The sequence below is a fragment of the Phyllobates terribilis genome, unplaced genomic scaffold (genome assembly GCF_046119375.1).
Source record: "Phyllobates terribilis strain yellow unplaced genomic scaffold, ASM4611937v1 Scaffold_55__1_contigs__length_8800988, whole genome shotgun sequence".
Classification (NCBI taxonomy): Eukaryota; Metazoa; Chordata; class Amphibia; order Anura; family Dendrobatidae; genus Phyllobates; species Phyllobates terribilis.
In genome coordinates this window covers 2,219,596-2,234,795 of record NW_027362815.1, presented here as the reverse complement: position 1 = coordinate 2,234,795, position 15,200 = coordinate 2,219,596, and the positions used below count along the sequence as shown (strand labels likewise).

The following is a 15,200-nucleotide window of genomic DNA, read 5'->3' as shown; positions in this document are numbered from 1 at the left end:
CTTGGTGGGATTTGAACCCAGGACCCCAGCGCTGCAAGGCTGCAGTAAAACCACTGCGCCACCTTGCCGCCGGCAGTACTTCCTTCTTACCTGAGAGAAGGAGATGCCACACTTCTGGGTGAGGTGCAGTACCTCTGTGGCGACTGAACCCTCAGGGGTGCCACAAAGTCATTGACCAGATGACCAGATGTCACATCCAATATTTCAGCCCTCAGCGGGAAGATCATGTCCAGCAATGACTCCTCCACGGTTAGTACCACAGCCTCAGGCCTGACAGAGGCAGCGAGTATTGCGGCTGCAGTGTGCGTTTTCAAGGGCCCCCACTGTATATGCTGTGCGTTGTCTTCCAGGTTCCAGAATGGTCGAGGATGACCATGTCCAAAGAGGGAATGTAAGAGTGATGGACTGTTCTGCAGCATTCCTACCCTTGAAGGCAATAATCGCTTTATGTGTACAGTGCCATGCGGTTTTACGAGTAATGTAAATAGCGATGTGTTTCTCTTACAGTGGCATGTAAAAGTTTAGGCCCCTTGGTAAAAAATTACTGTTATTGTGAACAGTAAAGCAAGTTGAAGATGAAATGATCTCTATAAAAGGGCTAAAGTTAAAGATGACACATTTCCTTTGTATTTTAGGCAAAAAAAAATCTTGTAATTTTTTTACATTTTAAAAATTACACAAAGGAAAATGGGCTGATCCAAAAGTTTGGGCACCCTTGGAGATTTGTGTGCTCAGAAAACTTTGACCAAGGTTTTAGACCTTAATTAGCCTGTTAGAGTGCGTGCACATGGTCAGTAAATACTGCGGATTGGATGCAGCACACTTGCGCTGCGTGCAATCTGCAGCGGCCAGATGTTACAGCATAGTGGATGGGATTTATACAAATCCCATGTCCACTATGCGTCTCCGTGCTCCTGCAGCTCACCCGTGGAGACGGTCATGCAGTGCGTCTTCACAGACCGCAGCATGTCAATTTCTCTTGCAGAGACCCTAGTCTCAGCAAGAGAAATTATATCACTGTAATGTATAGGATGTGGTGAATCCGCATGGTTCATTGAACACATGCGGATTCACTTGCGTGCAGCGCTTTGGACGCAGCATAAAGTATGCTGCGTTCAAAGCGCAGCCAACACCGACCATCTGCACATACCCTAAAGGTTATGGCTCGTTCACTATCATTAGGAAAGGCCAAGTGATACAAATTTCCCAACTTTATAAAAATCCAGCCTCCTCTAACCTTGTGCCAAAAAACAGCAGCCATGGGTTCTTCTAAGCAGCTGTCTAGCACTCTGAAAATGAAAATGGTGGAGGCCCACAAAGCAAGAGTAGGCTATAAGAAAATAGCAAAGCGTTTTCAAGTTGCAACCTTATTGACGGCATCGCTCGTCACTGCAGGAACGTCCTCAGGCTACTGTCAGTGAGTTCCAGCTGGCGTGCTGAGCAGTTGCATACTCATGCAACCGCTCAACACACCAATCGGATGTAGCAGATCTGGGGATCATTTTTCGACATCATCAGTATGGATTATCTGCGGACAGGTGAGGATTACTTTGTTTTTTTATTTTTATGTGGATCTTAAGAAATGTGTAAAAGAGGGTCATTGAGTGTTTTGTTCAAACAAAGGTCTTTGCTCTGTGTGAGTTTTTTTACTTGAACTAATGGCGTTAGTAATCGGGATGTCTTATTCACACCTCTCCATTACTAACCCCTGGGCTTGATGTCAGCAAACATCAAACAGCTGACATCAACCCCAAAACCATTACCCCACTTGCCAATGCACCAGGGCAAGTGGGGAGAGCCGAGAATAAGCACCAGAATTTCTGGGGTGGCTGAGGGCTCATGTTATTAGTCAGGGAGGAGGCCAATATCCATGGTCCCTTCCCAGCCTTTTAATATCAGCCTGCAGGTGTCTGTTTAGCCTTTGCTGGTTATTAAAACTAGGTGAGACACCACATAATTTTTTGGGGGATACCCCTTTTTAATACCATTAAAGGCTAAGCAGACAGCTGTGAGCTGTTATTAATAAGCTGGGAAGATCCATGAATAGCGGCCCCTTCCCAGATTGCCCACTGCTTTCCCTCAGCTGTTAAGAAAATTAAATGGACCCCATCCCATTTTTTCAAAAATAAACACCTAAATTTGTAAGGATGTAAAACAACGCCAAAATTTAGACTAAACTATATATGAATAGACAATATAAGGTCCTAAGTTCCTGGGCTAAGTCGTCACTGCTATGGCCCTACTTATGTATTTGAAGTCCCCCTTTCTCAAAATCTTTCTAATAAATTTAATTTCCCCAAGATTATTGTGAAAATCATATACAGTGGGTAAGGAAAGTATTCCAACCCCTTTAAATTTTTCACTCTTTGTTTCAGTGCAGCCATTTGGTAAATTCTAAAAAGTTCATTTTTCTCATTAAAGTACACTCTACACCCCATCTTGACTGAAAAAAAAAACAGAAATGTAGAAATCTTTGCAAATTTATTAATAAAGAAAAACTGAAATATCACATAGTCATAAGTATTCAGACCCTTTGCTCACTATTGAGTAAAAGCACCCTTTTGAGCTAGTACAGCCATGAGTCTTCTTGGGAATGATGCAACAAGTTTTTCACACCTGGATTTGGGGATCCTCTGCCATTCTTCCTTGCTGATCCTCTCCAGTTCCATCAGGTTGGATGCCGAACGTTGGTGGACAGCCATTTGCAGGTCTCTCCAGAGATGCTCAATTGGGTTTAGGTCAGGGCTCTGGCTGGGCCAGTCAAGAATGGTCACAGAGTTGATCTGAAGCCACTCCTTTGTTATTTTAGCTTAGTGCTTAGGGTCATTGTCTTCTTGGAAGGTGAACATTCGGCCAAGTTTGAGGTCCAGAGCACTCTGGAAGAGATTTTCATCCAGGATATCTCTGTACTTGGCCGCATTCATGTTTCCTTCAATTGCAACCATCGTCCTTTCCCTGCAGCTGAAAAACACCCCCATAGTATGATGCTGCCACCACCATGTTTCACTGTTGGGATTATATTGGGCAGGTGATGAGCAGTGCCTGGTTTTCTCCACACATACCGCTTAGAATTATCACCAAAAAGTTCTATCTTCGTCTCATCAGACCAGAGAATCTTATTTTTCTCATAGTCTGGGAGTCCTTCATGTGTTTTTGAACAAACTCTATGTGGGCTTTTATATGTCTTGCACTGAGGAGACGCTTCGGTCGGGCCACTCTGCCATAAAGGCCCGATTGGTGGAGGGCTGCAGTGATAGTTGACTTTGTGGAACTTTCTCCCATCTCCCTGCTGCATCTCTGGAGCTCAGCCACAGTGATCTTGGGGTTCTTCTTTACCTCTCTCATCAAGGCTTTTCTCCCACGATTGCTCAGTTTGGCTGGACGGCCAGGTCTAGGAAGACTTCTGGTGGTCCCAAACTTCTTCCATTTAAGGATTATGGAGCCCACTGTGCTCTTAGGAACCATGAGTAATGCAGAACTTCTTTTGTAACCTTGGCCAGATCTATGCCTTGCCACAATTCTGTCTCTGAGCTCCTTGGGCAGTTCCTTCGAGTTCATGATTCTCATTTGGACTGACATGCACTGTGAGCTGTGAGGTCTTATATAGACAGGTGTGTGCCTTTCCAAATCAAGTCCTACCAGTTTAATTAAACACAGCTGGACTCCAATTAAAGAGTAGAACCATCTCAAGGAGGATCACAAGGAAATGGACAGCATGTGACTTAAATATGAGTGTCTGAGCAAAGGGTCAGAATACTTATGACCATGTGATATTTCAATTTTTCTTTTTTAATAAGTTTGCAAAAATTTCTACATTTCTGTTTATTTCAGTCAAGATGGGGTGCAGAGTGCACTTTAGTGAGAAAAAAAATGAACTTTTTAGAATTTACCAAATGACTGCAATGAAACAAAGAGTGAAAATGTAAAGGGGTCTGAATACTTTCAGTACCCACTGTATCCTTGAACATTACATTTAACTACCTTTTTGTATAAGGTGGCAAAGAATAAAACAAGCAGATAGGAAAAAACAAACTTAATTTATTTAAAAAATGATCAAAAAGAAATATTTCTGTCATGCGCCAAAACATGCAAAATAAAGCAAATAAACATTACAAATTATAATAAGGTGCAGAACTGTAATCAGGGCCAGGACTGGGTGCTGAAAAATGTGGGGGGATCAGCAACATGAGTAAGTGAGGGAAGTGGAGTAAAGGGTAGAAATACACCATGGTGCGGAGGGTTTGGTAGGTATGGCCGGTCCGTGGAACTAGATTTGCTGCCAACTATATCCTAATTTGGAAGGCGGCTCACAGCAGGTTCAAGATGATATAAGTATGGCAAATACAAACGGTATATTAGGATTGTCTGAATATGGGTTATTTTGTAGGTGAGGTTTAACACAAATAACTATTGAAGCCAGAACATTATGTGTCTAATTTTTTTCCAAAACATATCGCCACCAAAAGCGAAAATTTGGCAAGCGAGAATAAACACAAAAAAAAAGACAAAGAAAAGTCACCATCATACTAGCAGTCAAGGGCGGGCTGGGCTGGGGTGCAGAGGGGCAAATGCCCCCCCAGACCAGTTCCCAAGCAGCTGCTCAGGGCTGCCAGGGGACTGCACTGTACCTTTAAATATGTTCAGCTGCCGACCCGACCACATGGCAGAGATGCAGATACACCCCCTGCACGCTGTGTGGCTGAGTCTGCTGAAGTGACGTCACACAGCGAACCTGGAACTGATTCAGTCAGCCGGACAGGAGCCTGTGGATCGGAGACTTCAGTGGTCTCAGTCAGTATGAGGTCAGGAGGTCTGCAGTGAGGGGGAAGCGGGACTGTGCTCACCTTCTCATAAATCCACCCAGGATTCTATATTGTCCAATCAGAGGGCCAGCTGCTGGGGCTCCGTGTGAGTTATTGCAGGAGGCTGAACTTTCATGCAGATTAGGGTCCTCCTGTCAGTGCAAAAAGTTCAGTCTGGTGCAATAAATCACACTTAGTCCCAGCAGAGACCACAGACATCACAATACAAGACCCTGCACCGACTGATTACAGCTGAACCTACAGCACCTCATATTCTACTATATGGCCCCATATATAATATGTGAGGTCCTGTAGGCAGGTCCAGGTGTGTTCAGTAATAATAATCTTTATTTTTATATAGCGCTAACATATTCCGCAGCGCTTTACATACATTATCGTCGCTGTCCCCATCGGGGCTCACATTCTAGATTCCCTATCAGTATGTCTTTGAAGTGTGGGAGGAAACCGGAGAACCCGGAGGAAACCCACGCAAACACGGGGAGAACATACAAACTCCTTGCAGATGTTGTCCTTGGTGGGATTTGAACCCAGGACCCCAGCGCTGCAAGGCTGCAGTGCAGTGTATATCCCTGTACATAATATACCACATCTAGTATACAGATTAGCCTATCATCTACTGTGATATACACATCAGATGTTTTAAAAAAAAATACACATTACTATACAACATCAGATGTCTATAGTGACAGTATATTATATACTAGTCATGTATTCTAATATATATTGTATGCATGTGGTATACTGTGTGAACAGATGTTATGTACAGGTAATGTGTGTATAGTATATCTGAACTCTACCCATGTCTGGTATATATAATACTGTAACTACAAAGGTCAGCCCGCGGACTGAGACAGCCGAAGGGCTGAAAACTGTGGTGCACGGGCCACACCATACTCTCCCCTATCCCAATATCACTGCTATCTGCAGTGTGGTGAATACATTGGTGGAAGACGGAGCCGCTGGCTCCTACTTCCACAGATCAGCTTTTGCGACTGACACAGCCAACATGATGACATCACGACATCACATCTGCTGTGTGGAGAGTCAGTGCACCGGAGAAAAGAACAGACCGCGGGGGAACGAGAGCGAGGTGAGTATGTCTTCTTTTTTTTTTTTCGTATGTGCATGGAATGTGTGCCTGCATATAGGGGGCTATGTGAGTACTCATATAGTATATAGGAGGCCATGTGAGGGCTCATATAGTATATAGGAGGCTATGTGAGGGCTCATATAGTATATAGGAGGCTATGTGAGGGCTCATATAGTATATAGGAGGCTATGTGAGGGCTCATATAGTATATAGGAGGCTATGTGAGGGCTCATATAGTATATAGGAGGCTATGTGAGGGCTCATATAGTATATTGGAGGTTATGTGAGGGCTCATATAGTATATAGGAGGCCATGTGAGGGCTCATATAGTATATAGGAGGCTATGTGAGGGCTCATATAGTATATAGGAGGCTATGTGAGGGCTCATATAGTATATAGGAGGCTATGTGAGGGCTCATATAGTATATAGGAGGCTATGTGAGGGCTCATATAGTATATAGGAGGCTATGTGAGGGCTCATATAGTATATAGGAGGCTATGTGAGGGCTCATATAGTATATTGGAGGCTATGTGAGGGCTCATATAGTATATAGAAGGCTATGTGAGGGCTCACATTGTATATTGGAGGTTATGTGAGGCCTCACACTGTATATAAGAGGTTATGTGGGGCCTTACACTGTATATAGAAGGCTATGAGGGAATCATACTGTATATAGGAGGCTATTTGAGGGCTCATATTGTATATAGAGAGACTATGTGGGGGCTCACACTGTATATAGGAAGCTATGCGGATCTCATAATGTATATAAGAGGCCACGTGGGGTCTGACAATATATAGAGAGGCTATGTGGGGACTCACATTGTATAAAGGAGGCTATGTGGGACTCATACTGTACATAGGAGGCTATGTGGCGGCTAATAATATGTATACAGTAGAAGGCTATGTGGGGGCTCATACTGTATAAAGGAGGCTATGAGGACTCATACTGTACATAGGGGGCTCATACTATATATAGGAGGCTATATGCGGGGTCATACTGTTCAAAGGAGGCTATGTGACGGCTCATAATATGTATAGGAGGCTATGTGGGTCTCATACGGTATATAGGGGGCTATGTGGTGGCTAATACTGTATATAGGATGGAATATGAGGGCTCACACTGTATATAAGGGCTATGTGGTGGCTTACACTGTATATAGGGGCTATGTGGGGTGCATACTGTATGTAGGAATAATGTCTGTAATCTGCTGTGGAATTAATAGCACTATATACTGTACTTTTCAGATTATAGTACGCACTTTTCTCCTCCAAAAATTTTTGGGAAAATGGGAGTACGTCTTATAATCTGAATGTAGTTTACCGGGGCATTTGGGAGCGGCATTTTAGGGTCGCTGCTGCAGGAAGCTGGTGACGGCAGGAGTGAGGCGATGCTGCGGGCCCCAGGCTGGGAAGGTGGGTGTCTGGCTGTGCGACGGGCTCTGTGCTTTCACAAAATGTCGGAGGAGCCCCCGCACTTTCCATGGTTTTCAATGCGGTGAACTTGGAGAAAAAAGGCCACCAGAGGCGGCGCATGTGCGGATTGAGATCGTGACACCGAGATCTTGTCTCCCGAGGTCTCAACCTAAGCATGTGCCGCCTCCGGTGGCCATTTTCCCTAAGTCTACAGCATTGAAAACCACGGGAAGTACAGGGGATCCGCCGGCATTTTGTGAAAGCACGGAGTCCGGCTGATCGTCGAACATCCCCCTCCCAGCCTGGGGTCCACAGCATCACCCCACTCCTGCCGCTGCCAGCTTCCTGGAGCAGCGACTCTGCTCCACCACAGCAGCCCCCTTCCCTGGGTAATCTACCGTAAAAGCAGACTATAAGAAGCACCACCATTTTATTAAAAACATTTTTTTCCTATTTTTCTCACCAAAATTTGGGGTGCGTCTTATGATACGGTGCATTTTATAATCTGCAAAATATGGTTAGTAAAATAAATAAATAAATAGGGAGCTGTGTGGGGGCTCATACTGTATACAGGGGGCTGTGTGTGTGCTCATATGGTATATAGGGGGGCTGTGTGTGTGCTCATATGGTATATAGGGGGGCTGTGTAGGGGCTCATACTGTATACAGGGGGCTATGTGTGTGCTCATATGGTATATAGGGGGGCTGTGTGTGGGCTCATACTGTATACAGGGGGCTATGTGTGTGCTCATATGGTATATAGGGGGGCTGTGTGTGTGCTCATACTGTATACAGGGGGCTGTGTGGGGGCTCATACTGTATACAGGGGGCTGTGTGTGTGCTCATATGGTATATAGGGGGGCTGTGTGGGGGCTCATACGGTATATAGGGGGATGTTGGCATACTTAATTCTGCTCAATATTAAGTGATATAAATATTATTTTATATTAATTGTAGTTAATATTAATATTGAGCAGAACTAATTTCAGCCTTTCAGCCTATTGGTTCAGGCCCCCACAACAGTTACGTTCTCTCATGTGGCCCCTCTGGAAAATGAATTGCCCACCCCTGATATATACCATCATTTATTATCCAGTATATAGCATCTGATGTCTGTATAACAGTATGTCCTATATCCCATCACATATTCTCCTGTATACTGGATGTCATATACTGTGCACAGACATCAGATTGTGCAGAGGAGAAGAAGTGACTGGTGTAATATCTAATGGCTGTACTCAAGGTGTAATGTGCACTAGTTACATATTAGCCTGTAGGTGGTATAATATATATACTATAGGCCCAGACATCCCATATTATATACAGGATAATAGGAGGCGGGTATAATATCCAGAGCTAACAAGCCTCCCCTATTCCCTGGGCCTGTCCCGATTTGAGGGCTCAGTCCCGGCCCGGCTCAGCTCTTCTCCCGGCAGGGGCGCTGCTGGGCACTGGGCTTTTCCTCCAGACACGCAGGCTTTCCATGCTGTGTGTGACCCCTTGTAGCTCCGCCTCCCGCTCTCTGCTCCTCCCCGGCATCAGGGCAGAGGAATTCTACTGTGCAGAGACCGCACAGCATGAGGAGGTGAGGGGTCAGGGGGCGGGGCCAAGTCTGCGGAGGACATGACAACAAGGTGCGGTCCTGAGGTGAGGGGGAGACCCGCAGCCTCTCCCATCTGTGGCTGCTGTTCTTACAGGATGGGAGGGGGCTCATGCAATGTCACCAGCAGCTCTGCAGTCGGGACTAGGGGGGATGGGAGGGGATTTAGGGACACTGCAGGGCTGACAGCTCTCCTGCGTACAGCCCATACTCTGCTGCTGATTGCAAACACCAGGCCCCACCACTGCCACTGGAGACATGATGGAGAAGAAGGGAATATATACATGTCATGTTGTGCCCGCTGTGTGTATGATGTCTGTGTGATGGTTGTGCCCGCTGTGTGTATGATGTCTGTGTGATGGTTGTGCCCGCTGTGTGTGTGATGTCTGTGTGATGGTTGTGCCCGCTGTGTGTGTGATGTCTGTGTGATGGTTGTGCCCGCTGTGTGTGTGATGTCTGTGTGATGGTTGTGCCCGCTGTGTGTGTGATGTCTGTGTGATGGTTGTGCCCGCTGTGTGTATGATGTCTGTGTGATGGTTGTGCCCGCTGTGTGTGTGATGTCTGTGTGATGGTTGTGCCCGCTGTGTGTGTGATGTCTGTGTGATGGTTGTGCCCGCTGTGTGTATGATGTCTGTGTGATGGTTGTGCCCGCTGTGTGTATGATGTCTGTGTGATGGTTGTGCCCGCTGTGTGTATGATGTCTGTGTGATGGTTGTGCCCGTTGTGTGTATGATGTCTGTGTGATGGTTGTGCCCGCTGTGTGTGTGATGTCTGTGTGATGGTTGTGCCCGCTGTGTGTATGATGTCTGTGTGATGTCCTTTTACACAACCGTGAGACATCGGGAAGACCGGACGCATCGGATAAGGAGACCAGGGGCCGTCAGAAGGTAAGTATAATATTTCTTTTTTACCTTTCTTTTACGGTCACACTATATAAATCCATACCGGTTCCATGGATTTATATAGTGTGACCAAGTTGTCAAGCACTTTCCAAGTGATGCTAAAATCGCTTGCAAAGCGCTTGACAACCCGCATGCGGAAATGCATGTGAAGAGCGCTTCACTTCTGCTTGTCCCTGGCAGGAAAACTCATAGAATCCGCATGCGTTTTTTCTGCCAGGGAGATGCAGAAACGCTCTGGAAAAATTCTCAGCATTTCTGCATTGTGGGCACTTAGCCTTACTCTGTTTAGGAGTGTAGAAAAGCACAGCGTACCTTGGATTACTTGCATTACACCTCTAACAACCTAAATCCGTGTTGTAGTGGTCAGACATTGTACATATTATGCTTATGTATTACCAGTTTTAAATGCTCACCTGAACTGGACCAAGTGCTGTCATTTTTCTCCACGGGCAGCACTTAGACAATACGTTTGTGTGAATATAGCCTATGAAGCAGCTGGTAATAAACATGTTGAAGGGGTTTTCTGCGAACAAAAGTATATTTTAATCAATAGATCTTGGAATAATAATAACTTCCACAATTGGATGTGTTTAAATAAAATGTCCCTGTGCTGAGATAATGTTATAAATGTGCCCCTGCTGTGTACTGTGTAATGGCTGTGTCTGACTGTGCAGGAACATGGTCTGATCATACCACAGCTACTGGGCAGGGGGGGAAGCAAAAGAGTATATAGCATCGATTAAATCACTGCACACTCTAGTTTCAAGATGCAAACGATGGGTCAAAACGTTCATTTACTGTTGCATTATTCCCTGCACCTTAAATGTGTCTTATTGCATGTCTTCAAATAGACTTTAGTTTGCGTCATGAAACTAGAATGTGCGGTGATTTAATCTACGCCGATTCTGGGGATTCCACATCCCGTGTACCTGCACCTTGACCTACAGACTGTGTGCACGCTAATCATCTATATATAAAGAGAGTATATATACATTACAGCAGGGGATCACAGCTGAGTCTTTCTTTGAGCTAAAATATTGTTTAAAAACAGGCATTGAAATGTTTTACTCACAAAAAGAATCCTCTGTGATCCCCTGCTATCCTGCCTGTATCCTCTTTTTCTCCCCCCTGCCCAGGAGATGTGGTATGATCAGAACATGTTCCTGCACGGTCAGACACAGCCATTACACAGTACACAGCAGGGGCACATTTATAAGATTATCTCAGCACAGGGACATTATTATATCACATCCAATTGTGGAAATAATTATTACTCCAAGACCTATTGATTAAAATATACTATTGTTTGTGGGAAAACGACCTTTAAGGATGGGCCGCTACTCATGGACCACTGCTGTGTGCTTGCCCCCAGGCTAAAATTTGCCAGCCAGCCCCTGCTAGCAGTGATATTAGAATACACACTATACATGTTATTACATACAGCATCCTTTACCTATAAAAATTGTATATAATCTCTTCCACTTTTCTTTCCAGTGGGTGTAGTGACAAGATTATGGAGCAGTTGCCGGGACCAGTGCCGCCGCGAGCGACAACAGGGTAGGAAGAGTGGTGATGTGGCTCTTAAAAAGAAAGGCCATACCTATATTATGCCCGGCTCCAGTTTTTGACCCTAGTCCTAGATTTTCACCCGTAAGTGGCTATCTTTTTCAGTTTTATTTGTTGTAATGGTTTGATTATAATTTTGCATATTAAAAATGCTTTTTTCTCTGTCATCCCTGACCTTACAGATCTGACTGGACCAAAAAGGGAAATACCTGTAGCTCGGAGGTGCTGGAAGCCAGAGAGGAATCTGAAATGGAGGCCGGAGCTGGGGGCCAGAAAGAAGAAGAGCCTGCGGAGAGCACCAGTACACCACAGCCCCTCGACACCTCCCCTCATGCACCAATAAGCCAGCATCGCTACCGCCCCACCATCACTGGCGTACGTGACATGGGAATACCTGTGAGTGATGATGATGAGAGTTTTTGTCTAAGCCTGGCCCGTTGTTTCAGGCACGTTCCCTTTTTATTGAGGCTGCAGACCAGGGCTACCCTCCAAATTGTTTCGTCTGCAGCTGCGCCACCAAATTCACCGATGGCCATCTTTTAATTCCTTGAAAGGTGGCATCTTTCTGAGGACAACAAAACCCGGTCATTAGACCCCCCAAGAAGGGCACTCAGCAGACCCACCATCAAGGCAGCCACGACCTCCAGTGCCAGCATCACGGCAATCACCACCACCTCCAGTACCAGCATCACAGCAGCCATCACCACCACCTCCAGTCACAGCATCACAGCAACCACCACCAACTACAGTAGCACCATCACGGCAGCCACCTCCAGTGCCAGCATCTTGGCAGCCACCTCCATTACCAGCATCACGGCAGCCAACAACCCGCTCACCAGCATGTCTCTTGCCCCAATCACCCTTGTCTTGTTGGCATGATGGCCAAAACACAGAAGACAAGGCCAGACAAAGATCTGAGATACAGGATTTGTGTGCTGAGATGCCGCCACAGTCACTGAAAGGTGTTACATAGATGCGTATTATATGGACGCTATATGGATGGCATAAGCATGGTCCGTTTGCTGTGCTTTTTTTTTCTCGCACACATTGACTTGCATTGGCGAGTCTCGTCTGATATACAGTTATATGAAAAAGTTTGGGCACCCCTATTAATCTTAAGCCTAATGTTTTTTAAAAATTGGTGTTTTTGCAACAGCTATTTCAATTTGATATATGTAATAACTGTTGGACACAGTAATGTTTCTGCCTTGAAATGAGGTTTATTGTACTAACAGAAAATGTGCAATCTGCATTCAAACAAAATTTGACAGGTGCATAAGTATGGGCACCCTTATCATTTTCTTGTTTTAAATACTCCTACCTACTTTTTACTGACGTACTAAAGCACTTTTTTTGCTTTTGTAACCTCATTGAGCTTTGAACTTCATAGCCAGGTGTATGCAATCATGAGAAAAGCTACTTAAAGTGGCCACTTGCAAGTTGTTCTCCTGTTTGAATCTCCTCTGAAGAGTGGCATCATGGGCTCCTCAAAACAACTGTCAAATGATCTGAAAACAAAGATTATTCAACATAGTTGTTCAGGGGAAGGATACAAAAAGCTGTCTCAGAGATTTAACCTGTCAGTTTCCACTGTGAGGAATATAGTAAGGAAATGAAAGAACACAGGGACAGTTCTTGTTAAGGCCAGAAGTGGCAGGCCAAGAAAAATATCAGAAAGGCAGAGGAGAAGAATGGCGAGATCAGTCAAGGACAATCCTCAGACCACCTCCAGAGAGCTGCAGCATCAACTTGCTGCAGATGGTGTCACTGTGCATCGGTCAACTATACAACGCACTTTGCACAAGGAGAAACTGTATGAGAGAGTGATGCGAAAGAAGCCGTTTCTGCAAGCACGCCACAAACAGAGTCGGCTGAGGTATGCAAAAGCACATTTGGAGAAGCCAATTTCTTTTTGGAAGAAGGTCCTGTGGACTGATGAAACCAAGATTGAGTTGTTTGGTCATACAAAAAGGCGTTATGCATGGCATCAAAAAACCACAGCATTCCAAGAAAAACACTTGCTACCCACAGTAAAATTTGGTGGAGGTTCCATCATGCTTTGGGGCTGTGTGGCCAATGCCGGCACCGGGAATCTTGTTAAAGTTGAGGGACGCATGGATTCCACTCAGTATCAGCAGATTCTTGACAATAATGTTCAAGAATCAGTGATAAAGTTGAAGTTACGCAGGGGATGGATCTTTCAGCAAGACAATGATCCAAAACACCGCTCCAAATCTACTCAGGCATTCATGCAGAGGAACAATTACAATGTTCTGGAATGACCATCCCAGTCACCAGACCTGAATATCATTGAACATCTGTGGGATCATTTGAAGAGGGCTGTCCATGCTCGGCGACCATCAAACTTAACTGAACTGGAATTGTTTTGTAAAGAGGAATGGTCAAAAATACCTTCATCCAGGAACTCATTAAAAGCTACAGGAAGCGGCTAGAGGCTGTTATTTTTGCAAAAGGAGGATCTACTAAATATTAATGTCACTTTTCTGGTGAGGTGCCCATACTTATGCACCTGTCAAATTTTGTTTGAATGCAGATTGCACATTTTCTGTTAGTACAATAAACCTCATTTCAAGGCAGAAACATTACTGTGTCCAACAGTTATTACATATATCAAACTGAAATAGCTGTTGCAAAAACACAAATTTTAAAAAAACATTAAGCTTAAGATTAATAGGGGTGCCCAAACTTTTTCATATAACTGTACTCTTGTTGCCTAATTTATAGATATAATTTTCTAGGTTTATATTATCATATTAGCCCTAATCTATTGCTCACTGTTGTTTCCAGGGACTTATAGGGACTTTGAGGGATAGACGACTTGTGAGTGGGGGCGCCATTGTCGTACTATATTTAGGGTGCCAACCCCTGCAGTCAGGAATGATCATCATAGGGGACAATAGGAGCAGGCTAATTCTGCACATTCATTATTTCTCACTTTGATCTTCAGATTATTTCTTTGTATGGATAATTTTAATTATCTTTAATAAAGGTTGCATGTTAAGGGTTTTTTATGCAAATTATATGGTTATACCCTTTGTTTGATATGATGTTAGTTGGTTAAAAAAATGTAAAAAAATAAAAAGTTCAAATCACCCCTCTTTGCCCCATTGAAAGTAAAGATATTAAAAAAAAAAATACACATATGTGGTATCGTTTTTTTAGTCCCTGCAGTTCCACAAAAATTAGACCACAGACAAAATAAAGTATAAATGTTGAGTGCCCAAGAACAATTGTGCCAAAGAGAAATAGCACGTTACAACGATATATAGATGGAATATATTTATGAATTAAAATAAATAATAATGAAAGTCAAAAAATGGGCAAAGGGTACCCAAACAAAGGTGGCACTTGGGGTAAGTATATGCATAATTGTTATTCCATTGATAGGGCAGTAGAATGAATATGCTCATTAGTGGTAAAATACCACAACTATATAATCAAACATAGGGTATGTACATAAGTAGGAATATGGTAAGTATATATCGTTTAAATAGCAGCAAAAAGTACTTTATGTACAACCCTAAAAATTTGGGGGGCCAAACTTCAGATTTTTTTCACCACTAAAATAATTAAAAACTGGACATGTTGGGTATTGCCGTAATCGTATTGATGAGGAGAATAATATTGCAAGGTCATTTTTACTACAATATGTAAACACAATTCCCAAAAAACAATGTCATATTGCATTTTTTTTCCACAATTTCACTGCACTTGGAATTGTTTCCCTTTTTCCAGTACACTAGTGGTGAAATGAATGGTGTCATTCAAAAGTAAAACTCGTCCCG

The 15,200-nt window shown here is 44.0% G+C and overlaps 1 long non-coding RNA gene across 1 annotated transcript; it reads left to right on the top strand.

Moving 5' to 3' along the window:
- The first annotated feature begins 8,909 nt into the window (after positions 1-8,909).
- On the top strand, positions 8,910-11,751 carry LOC141192224 (uncharacterized). Its single transcript, XR_012265861.1, has 3 exons — positions 8,910-8,973; positions 11,323-11,478; positions 11,577-11,751. It is a non-coding gene; the product is annotated as an uncharacterized lncRNA (long non-coding RNA).
- Positions 11,752-15,200: the final 3,449 nt, after the last annotated feature.